Genomic DNA, 11,237 nt, shown 5'->3' with positions numbered 1-11,237 from the left:
GGATAAGATGACTGCAGTGCTGGATAATCTTTTCTCAAGGAATTCCACAGATATTATATCGGCGACAGGCGGATCTTTGAAAACAGTCAAATTAAGGAATTACACAGTTAAAGTGATTACTTCGAGTGTGTATGCTTCAAATTAGTTTAGTTTTATCTATCTGTAAGAGTAAGGCACACTTGTTACAGGTGACTTTACACCTGATATTACCTTTTGGACAGTATATCGTGGATGTTGTTGTTTCGCCAATCCCGTTGCTTCCAACACAAGACACTTGGATACACCATCTAGGACGAGGTGATATGGTAGTGCGAGGAGATAAAGAACGTGACAAAATGACGTCATCAGCCGAGATGACGTAATACTCGATAGCTGGAAAGGGTTTGTCCCTGGAAATCACGTGACATTCGATGTCGAGGGATGTTTGGTTCTGAATGTCTACTCGCTCATGAAACCTGATGGACAGTGTGCCGTTTAATGGAGGACCTAAGTGTGAAATTGAAATAAAGATTCATATCATTCACATTAACTGTTTCTTCTCCTCACAGAAAGTTCACGAAAACTGACGAAGATGAAAACATGTGACGACTGTTTTCGTGACTGTCTCCTTCAGGTTTCAGCCGTACATACCCCGCCGGTATGTGTTACGACGCGTACACCGATTTCAAGATCGACGATTTATAGTTATTTACTTACGATACGTAATGTTAAGAAATGATTGGTGTGGTACATTTGCCACCTCAATTCTATTCACTTTTGAACTTTAATATCTGGATCCCCGGAAGCCAGTATGTTCATGAATTTCTAATTAAGAGTGCAGCTTTGGTACATTTCCTATTGAATTTCTTTGTCATTCCTGCTTCCTTGTTCTTAGCAAGATATATTTATGGAAAAGAAACAATGCATAAACATGTTGATTCCATTTGGCTTTTTGTGATCAAGCTGTTGATATTTTACAAGAGTAGTTCTTCAAGCAAGGCATTGGGAGGCACTGATGGGATATAGTGGTTGATTGTGTGGATATTAATCAGGAGGTCGCGAGGTGTTGTTAACATATATCGTTATTATCATTAGGTATGCTTTAATCAAAAGTGAAATAATACTTTCCTGGTCACTTTCATGTTATGAAAATGGTGGTATTTTTTCATCAATTTCTAATCTCATCAGATTGTGGTTCTTGTTTGTATTATGCCAAGAAGAAATAAACTTGATGTGTACGATCGCACAACACCGAAATTAAAACGTCCCGCCATGAAACGTGTTACATAATTCTCACCGCCTCTCTAATAAGTGGTCGCTACCATGATTTGATATTGCTATGAATGTCAGTGTAAAACCACGTTTAAATTCCTAGTCCTATCTCATAGTGCACAGACATGGTAGTTCATTTCACCACGAAGCATCATGTTTCACCATTATCTTTAATATTTATTTCAGAAGTTATGTAACAGATATTACGTATACACATGTTATCTCCGCCGTGTTTATTTGTAATTGAATACAGTACGTAAATGGACGTTAAAATTCTACTCAAATAGAATACGAAACAATTGCCTTTCTCATTCTTTTATTAAGTGATTTGAAAGTGATATGCATTTTTCAATTTTCAGAGCCTCTTTCTTCATCCGATCTAAGAAACCAAATCCCATGCAAAACTTTAGGTTTATTGGACATTGGCACCACTACATTTTACGTAGTATACAAATATGTTAAATAATGCTTCCATAGACAGAGATTTTTGAGCTTCTGAGAAAGAAACATGATATACAGGTCTATTCCATTTTTAATGATAAAGAGCTAACCATGTGTAAGTCGTGAAAAGAAAGCGGGAAATGGCTCGATATCATTCTTCGTCTTATCAAAGACTAAACGTAAGTTATATCCACGAAATTTGTATATGATAATGTTGTTCTCCAAACGCCTACCAGTTGGACAATAAATTTCCGATGCAGTGATGAAACCGAAGTCGTTGAGGGCGCTACAAGTGACAGAGACACATTTCTCAGGTTTAGGGCTGAGATAGACCCACGTAGATCTGCCCCTTGAGAGCGTTAGGTTGTCTGCTGTAATCACGTACTGGCGGAAATCAGGGTGGGGCTGGTACTCTTCAGTCACGTGACACAGAATTACGACAACCGTCACATTGTCATCGGACGGAAAGTCAGACATCTCGATTTCAATCACATCATCTGTAAGGGTATTCAAAAGACATTAGAGAAACAAGCGAGTACAAGTGCCGTGAAATCTGAGAAGCAGCTACTCACGCTGGTTGGTCATGCAAAGAACAACAAAGATTATAATGTTGATTGAAGACGGAAAGAATGAAATATTAAATCTTCATAGTGCTTGACGTAATCACTGTGCAGTAAGAGTAATGGGAGTGACCAATAACAATCATTTTCTTGGTTGTTTTACACCGGAAGCTGACCGTCATCCGTCATAGTTTGTTTTTTTTATGACTGTATAGACGCAATGATCTGCCTTACATCTTTGAAAGTATTGAAGAAGACCATCGTCAAAAGAATGAAAGAGGAACTTTTAATACGATTAATTCGATTAGGAGATTATAACATTAAACTGTGTGTCACTATTTTATAATGTTCATCTGTAAATTCTTTCTCGTAACAATAAAAATGGCTGACAGGGTTTTAGGGAAATCGAACATGAGCTAGATTAGCAACAGCTAAGCTTTGCACGGCCATCTTTTGAATGAATCATAAGGGCTCACACTCATCGTCTGTGTTTAGAAAGTCAGATGTCACGTACCTCTGGGACAATGCAAACTAAGAGAGGTCGTTGACCCATGGACACTGCTTCCGGTGCATCTGATGTTAAGACACCTGTTCTGACGTGACGTCACAATGACAGACGCATTTTGCGATGAGGAGATCATGCTTTCACCGTTTACCTCGACACCAAAAATGTTGATAGGATGTTTGGGTTGAACCGACGAATCGATGAAACAGGTGATGACAACATTGGTGGTATCCGTGTCGTTTTCCACTAGGATTGAGATCAGACCTTCTTCTGGTGGATCTATCAAGATCAAGTGTAATGGGTGAATGGCAGGAGAAATAAGGAAGATACGACTTTCTGCCACAAATACTCATAATAACTCGAGTGCCAGTATATACGAAAAAAGAAAGATTTCATGAACATTGAAACGAAGCTTCAGTTGTGTTGGAAAACGTTTATCACTATAGAACTTAATATCGGCAATCAGAAATCTTTACACTTTTTCTTCCCAAAGTAAAACTGGACAACTTCACTTTTATGAGTCTTTCACGCAGATAATTATAATTGAATTACATTTTTTTGGTTAAAATGTATTCTTCAACATTACAGTAAAATATGTAACGGGTGTTTATCTCCAAGCCTCTATATTGTATCTCGATTTCTTTTTCATTCTTTTTCTTATTTCTCTAGTAGACCAAGGGATTTATATGACATTTGCACTTTTAACTTTCAGAAAATCTCGTTTCACTTCAAAACATGTAGACCTCTAGGGTCAAATCTAAGTTCACATTCTCCTTTGTTGATTTATTAGGTAACTACTACTGTATCTGATAAAATGCTGGACAAGTGATCCTTTAAAAAGTTGTTTTTCCTCTCTGTCTGTCTGTCTGTCTCTCTTGTTTCCCTTTGCTATGGAGCCTTTTTCTGCGTACTCTGATTACTTTGTCTTCTTTAAAGTTTGATAGGCAAATACTGAGAAGAGGAGAAAAGACGCTTTTTTCTTAACTAATGTGTACTTTGTTATTTACGTTTTTTATCAATTATCTCTTTTCCCCGAAACTGTCACTTGTTTACTAAGGAGATTTGCGACGTTTCTATAGGTAACCAAGTTTCCGGTAGACGTACATGTATATTTGTAAACAGTACAGATTGAATTGAGATCTTTTATCAGAGGTGTTCGTAATGACAATACGTGTTCATAGCGATGAGCCGAAGAGACTGAAAATAACATGTAAGTATTATACATAATTATCATATATGTACATTACAATGAAGTAAAGCACATACAAACATCTATAATACAAGCACGCGAATGATTTTATTTGAATCTACTTCACCTGTAGGGCAATATGTTTCCGTAGTGTTTGTCGAACCGAGATCGTTGGTCCCAGTGCAAGTTACTACGGTACAGTGTTCAGGCCTTGTCGATATAGTGGTCGATGGCCTGGTTGACAATGATACAGTCTTCTTTCCAACCTTGACTTCGAAAGTATGCAATGGAGGATGAAGCATAATCGTTTCATTTACGTGACAGTTTATGACCAATATTGGTTGGTTATTTTCGCCCAGTTTCTCTTCCAGCCGAATGTCGATTATTCCAGGGCGAGGTGGATCTGTTAACATTTGTTCCAAAGAAATGGGGAGAGAAAGAGAGAGAGAGAGAGAGAGAGAGAGAGACGAAAACAAAAGATAAAAATAAGCGCCTCTAGATGTGATCTGTCAGCACGTAACATTGAAAATGTCGCAGTCATTTAAGATGAAAAATATACACATTAAAATGACTCAGCTGCAAAAAATATGAAAATGTAAGTATGATAAATTACCTAACTATGACAAGAATTTCTCCGACTAAGAATGAAATGATAAGTTTGTCAATTTTCATGAAGCAATTTCCGACTGTTACGTGGTTGAATGCGCGATCTCCTGCGCGCTAGATTGCATTTAAACTTCAACGATGAATGGTTTGGGCAGTAGGTCTCAAGAGAAGAAGTCGACCCATATTCATTATGACCACGAAAATACGTATCCTACTACTATCATCCCCTCACCTGTCGAGCAATAGGTGTCGATAGAAGTCGACACATTGTCATTCTGATCAAGTATCGTACTACTATCACCCTCTCACCTGTCGGGCAATAGGTCTCAATAGATGAAGTAAACACATAGCCATTCTAACGAACAGAAATATCCTACTACATGTACTTTAATTCCCTCACCTCTTAGACCACTAGATCTCGATTCAAGAAGTCGACCCATAGCCATTCTGACCGATAAAAGCATCCTATTTGCATCCCCTCACCTCTAGGGCAGTAGGTCTCGATAGAAGAAGTCGACCCATAGTCGTTCTGACCAATACAAGAATCCTACTACTTTCATCCCCTCACCTGTCGGGCAGTATGTCTCGATAGAAGAAGTCGACCCATAGTCATTCTGACCAATGCAAGTGACATTCATGCACCATTCGGGTCGGGGTGATAGGATCAGAGAGCTGGAGTTAGACTCCGTCCCAGTCTCCGTTTGGATGATGAAAGTGTGCAGACGAGGAAACGGCTGGTCTCGCGAGTCCACGTGACAAGTGATGGAGAGGATGACTGCAGTACTAGGTAGTCTTTCCTCATGGAACTCCAAAGATAGTATATCGGCGAGAGGCGGATCTTTGAAAACAGTCAAATTAAAGAATTACTCAAAGTGATTATTTCGAGTAAGTATGCTTCAAACTTAGTTCAGTTTCATCTATCTAAAAGAGTATAGGGCACACTTGTTACAGGTGACTTTACACCTTAGATATTACCTGTTGGACAGTATATCGTGGATGCTGTTGTTTCGCCAATCCCATTGCTCCCAACACAAGACACTTGGATACACCATCTAGGACGACGTGATATGGTAGTGCGAGGGGATGAAGAACGTGACAAAATGACGTCATCAGCCGAGATGACGTAAGACTCGATAGCCGGAAAGGGTTTGTCCTTTGAAATCACGTGACATTCGATGTCGAGGGACGTTTGGTTCTGAATGTCTACTCGCTCATGAAACCTGATGGACAGTGTGTCGTTTAATGGAGGACCTAATTGTGAAATTGAAATAAAGATTCAAATCAGTCACGTTAACTATTTCTTCTCCTCACAGAAAGTTCACGGGAACTGAAGAAGATGAAAACACGTGATCACTGATTTCATGACTGTCTCCTTCAGGGCGTGCATACCCCGAGTGTGTCACGACGCATACACTGATTTCAAGATCGGCGATTTATAGATATTTACATAAAATATGTAATGGTAAGAAAGGATCGGTGTGAAAAATTTAGTACCTTAAATTATATTCACCATTAAGCTTCAATATCTGGATCCCAATAATCAAGCATGTTCATGAATTTTGAGTTATGACCGCAGCTTTGGTACATTGCCTATTGAATTTCTTTGTCATCCCTGCTTCTTGTTCTTAGCAAGATGTGCTTATGGAAAATAAAACAATAATTACATGAATATATGGTGTCGCCGTTTTGCTTTTGTGATCAAACTGTTGATATCTCAAAAGAGTACATCTTTATGAAAGCAGTTTGAGACACTGGGATTCAGTGGTTAACTGTGTAGATATTGATCAGGAGGTCACTGCGTTGATATTGTTATTGTTGTTATTAGGTATGCTTTCATCAATAGTGAAATACTCAGTAATGCCTTTGTCGTCATTTTTCATTCAAGTGGGTTTTTTCTTCATATCATCTCAGAGTACTCAATTATTTGCTAACGAACGTTTGGTCAAATTGATCGATGACATATTCCACAAGGATCACTCACATAGACGAATGTATATCATACAGAACTCGTGGACCAACAAACAACACACACACACACACACAGACACACAGACACAAGATGTATACACAGAAGAAAAGGACACCCACACAGAAGTAACAGCTCTACACACATAGGTACATCATACATAATAACATACAATGTACCTACATTCGTCGATTCGTAATGTATTATCACTCTTATTGTTATTATCATTACTACTACTACTACTACTATTACTATTACTATTACTATTGATATTATTATTACTATTATTATCATCATTATTATGATGTCCATGTATCATGGGTGTAACGGTAGGTTTCAACGTATTGTAAATGACATTTTGTTTGTTTCTCACTTCATGACGATAAAGCAATTAGCTCTTTTATGACCAACTAAGAAAGCACTTTCTTCCCTGGCGAAGGGAAGGCCCCCGAATAAAAACCAAGGCAACTGGCATTTAATGCGTTCCTCTAGTGTGACATACACTGTACAATCTTTCTCTCTCTCTCTCTCTCTCTCTCTCTCTCTCTCTATCTCTCTCTCTCTCTATATATATATATATATATACAGCTGTGCTATATAGGTGTTACAAGAAACATTTCCCACTTTTGATCCGTTATAGTTCGAAAACTGTACTTCAGATAAATATACTGTCATTGATATGAGTTGATAGCTGAATAGTGTACAATTTAGTTGGAGGCGATTTGAATATGAGAACACGAATCAGTTTCACTAAATCCATGATTAAATTCAAAGTTAAGTTCCAGATTTTGGTAAAATTCTAACCCTCAGCATAAAATTGAATTCTACATAGGAACAAAATGATGTGTATGTGAGTGTGTGTTTACAATGACCCTGAACAATAGACATGAACGCAGCTCTGCTGACTAGGCTTCTGGTCTCTTGCTCCAAGGCACATGAATGCTTTTATTATTCATGATGGATTGCATGGGCACTGCTAGACTGATTTCATGGCAGAGGGTAAAATGCATGCACATGAAAAAGTAAGCATATGTTATCATGTGCTTACAGTACACTACATTTCAGGATGAATAAAGACTAGCTGTTATAGTGGAGTTCTCATGAATATGTAACACAGCATTCAAACCTTGGATATGATTGTTCAGGACCATTGTCTGGGTGTTAACCACACACTCCCATAAACAACAATTGAACCCTGTGCGAAATTAAAGTTTTATACAGAGGGTTGAATATAGAGCAACATCTGAAACCTAACTTAAAGATAGATCTTAAATTAATGAAACTGATCTATGCTTTCATTTTTAAATCACCTCAAATAAAATTGTACACCATTCAGTTATCACTAACATCAATGTCAGTGTTATCTGATATATAGTTTTTGAAATATCAAGGATCAAAAGTGGGAAATGTTTTTTGTAAAACCTAGTTTTATGTATGTATATATATGAGTGTGTGTGTGTGTGTGTGTGTGTGTGTGTGTGAGTGTATGTACTAATGTCATCATTCATGAGCCATGATTCACTTTCACCTTTCAATATAAATTTCTCGCTATACGTAGTTTTAAAATTATCTTTGTTCCTTATAATTTCCAACACTACTGTTGGTATTTTTCAGTAAGGGGTTGGTATATAACACGAACACCGAATCAGAACTACACATGCATTCGGTTTCTCTGTTTAAACAACAGTTTATTTCTTGACGTGACTTTAATTCACTGACATGATATAAAGCCGGCTGGTCGTGCAAAAATTCAAACGAATATTACATTTTATTTATGGAAGAGAGAGAGATGATGAAAACATAGGACACTATAAAAAGAACAGGATCGCAACTGATTGCTTTACATAAGATACTTCAAGGAAACCGAATTCACTACCAATGATGTCATTGGAAAATAATTGCTTTCCAACCTCGTTTCCATAATGACAAGACTTTATAAAAGGTTCAAGATCAGCTGTGGCCCTGTGGCCCGGGGCTACCAGAAATAGATGTTGGGCCACCACTTAATAACAAATTACATGTTTGTGAGCCCCTTTAACTTAACTGCCAATTTTCGCATAATTATCATGGTTCTTAGTCATTTTAATTTTCAAATGTTTTACTTTCTTACCTCTCAGTCACAGTACTTGGCATTTGACACACATTGTCGAACCTCTTAATTTTCACATAATTATCATGATTTACTGTATTATCTTAATGTTTTATAAAAAACAGTTCATTTGTTACGCTTTTCTTTATTTTTCGGGCCATAAAAAAAAGCAATCTGATGATTCTGATGGCCCGAATGGCCCCAAGCGAACAAGTTCATATCGAGCCTTGTATTGTACACTTTTAAGTCATGTGACGTAGAATTTAATCATGTGAAGCAGAGCTGGTTATTGTTCTGTTCTATGTCTGTATTCAACCGTCAATACATAAAACAAAAATTAACATAGTGTCGGCATAATCAAATGAATTATACGCATCAATATTCATTATCATGTGTTCAATTGTAGTCAAAACGTATAAACTAAATATACAATGAGATGTCATATTAAAGGTACACTAGCAGAGAAAATACTTTGAACAAGGTTTTGAGAAATTAATGATTTTGACAAGCAAGGGACCATCTTCATAAGCAAAGCTTGACTGGTAAAATGGCCTCAGATAATGTTGCAACATAAAATAAATTATCGCAAAAGTACGCTATAGACATTGCCACTCACTATAAGTAAAGTGCAATCAACAGTTATTATAAATGTAAATGGGCGAGAGATCATATATCTTACAGTATATCAGACTTATCGGGAAATCTGTACATCAAATCAACACACGGTAAAATTTATCGACAATATTACAATGAACATAAATTTAACGAGAGTTGCATCACATTATTCCGCTGACTACTTGTAGTTTGAAAACATGCTCTTCATTTCGTTTCTGGTCACTTCCAATGACATAAAGATTATTGATAGGCAATAAATCTATTTTGGGAACTACAGACAAGACATAATAATATGTGAATGATTTCAGAATGAGTCAAGATACAAAGTGTACCAATTATGATTCTTCATTCGGAGAAAATATTGTTGGTGTGCATCCAAGGCTTTCCCTCATTTTGACCCTCGCAGCTTTCCATACCTGCAGGCAAATGTCATAAAGGGATCTTAAAATAATTGTTGCCAAAGAAATGTAAACATGCAGGATATGGTATCAACTGAAGACAAACAAATATATGGTAGGCAGTACTGTGTGTTCTCAACAAAACCAAGTTTGTCTACAGAAAGGCAGTTCGTAGCAGTCAATTAAAGAATATTACTTGAGGCACTTTTGCAGTATAGGAAAGTGAAACGCAAGGAAGGCAGTCAATATACGTCTCAAATGAGAAAATAAATCAGGAAAAGGAGGACATGGTGTATCTATCTTTAAATGCAATAAAAACCTAAGTCAATGATGAAATGTATGGGTGGCAACATCGGTGAAGCTAGGCGTGTTATGAATTGCCTATGGAGGAACACAGCATGTCAAACCAAAGAGTGTATTTTTCCCCCGATGAAAGTCAATATCCTCATTTCTTTCGATTCCCCCTATCATCTCGTCTGCCTCTCTCGTAATTCTATCTGGATGATGATTCCAATGAAGTTTACCCAGGAGTATCAGGTTTTCTTGCCAAGTACTAAACCTAGTAAGTAGTAAGTAATAAATGTTATAGCATCCTACTTGACAATTTTTTTCAAAGCGCACGGATTCAGTAAATAAAACACGCTATGAATATACTCACCTCAATCAGAAGACATTTTTTCTTTTTACGAGGACAGTGAAGCAGGTGATGATGGAGAGGATGAAAACGACGACGAGAAGAGCGTATGTGGTCGACGATTGTTGAAGGACCCGTCGATGAGGGCTAGCTATGGGACCCCCTATCGATAAAGCATCAATGGACAACGGTAGCGTTTGCTCCTTCCTAAGTTATTTTTCCGGCATTGGCTCAGTATCGCGCGGTTTTTAGCTTTTTATATATATTTTTTTTGAACTAGCCACCACAACCTAAACGCTACAGTCAACGCTAAAAAGAACAATTCGTTACAAAGAGCGCAACAATACATTCCTTGCTGACGCATATTTGTTTTACCTCACCTAAAGCATTGTATGTTTTGTCTAAAGGTCGCAGAATAACTATGGAGAGAAATACGAAAGAAAGATTATACTGCCGTGCCTGCTGTTAAAATTAAGTACACTGTTCCAACCTAACGGTATAAACTTGAACACATACTGGACTTAAATTGCCGTGAGTACTTATATCAGACGATATTAACTAAATACACAGAAGGTGATCTGAGACGATCATGTATCACATGACAAGTACTTCATTTGTTTGCAACCTTCAATAAAACTCTCTAGCGCCCTCTCTTGTCTCAGTGCTCACAGATTATTACCTTCTTCTGTACCCCGTGAAGTGACTAGAGATTTCTGATCGCCATCATACATACAAATCTGAAAGAAGTGCGATAAAAATAATGATGATTGTCAGGTACTTATAGGAACACTTTTAGGTCAGTTTACGCACTGTATGTTTTGCTTCGAGAAGGAAAAGCCATGATACTTTAACTTACCAGAAGGAATTTCTGTCCGGCAATGTTCCATCCATGACAACGTGTCTCCGATTCCGTTGGTCGCAGAACACGTGACATTGATGCAGCCATCGGGGAGTGGAGACAGGATCGCTGAGGCACAGCTGGA

The sequence above is a fragment of the Diadema antillarum genome, unplaced genomic scaffold (genome assembly GCF_040938485.1).
Source record: "Diadema antillarum isolate AM-2024a unplaced genomic scaffold, OU_Dant_1.0 scf00000094, whole genome shotgun sequence".
In the NCBI taxonomy this organism is placed as follows: domain Eukaryota; kingdom Metazoa; phylum Echinodermata; class Echinoidea; order Diadematoida; family Diadematidae; genus Diadema; species Diadema antillarum.
The sequence above is the reverse complement of the archived record's forward strand: the minus strand, read 5'-3'. Positions refer to the sequence as shown.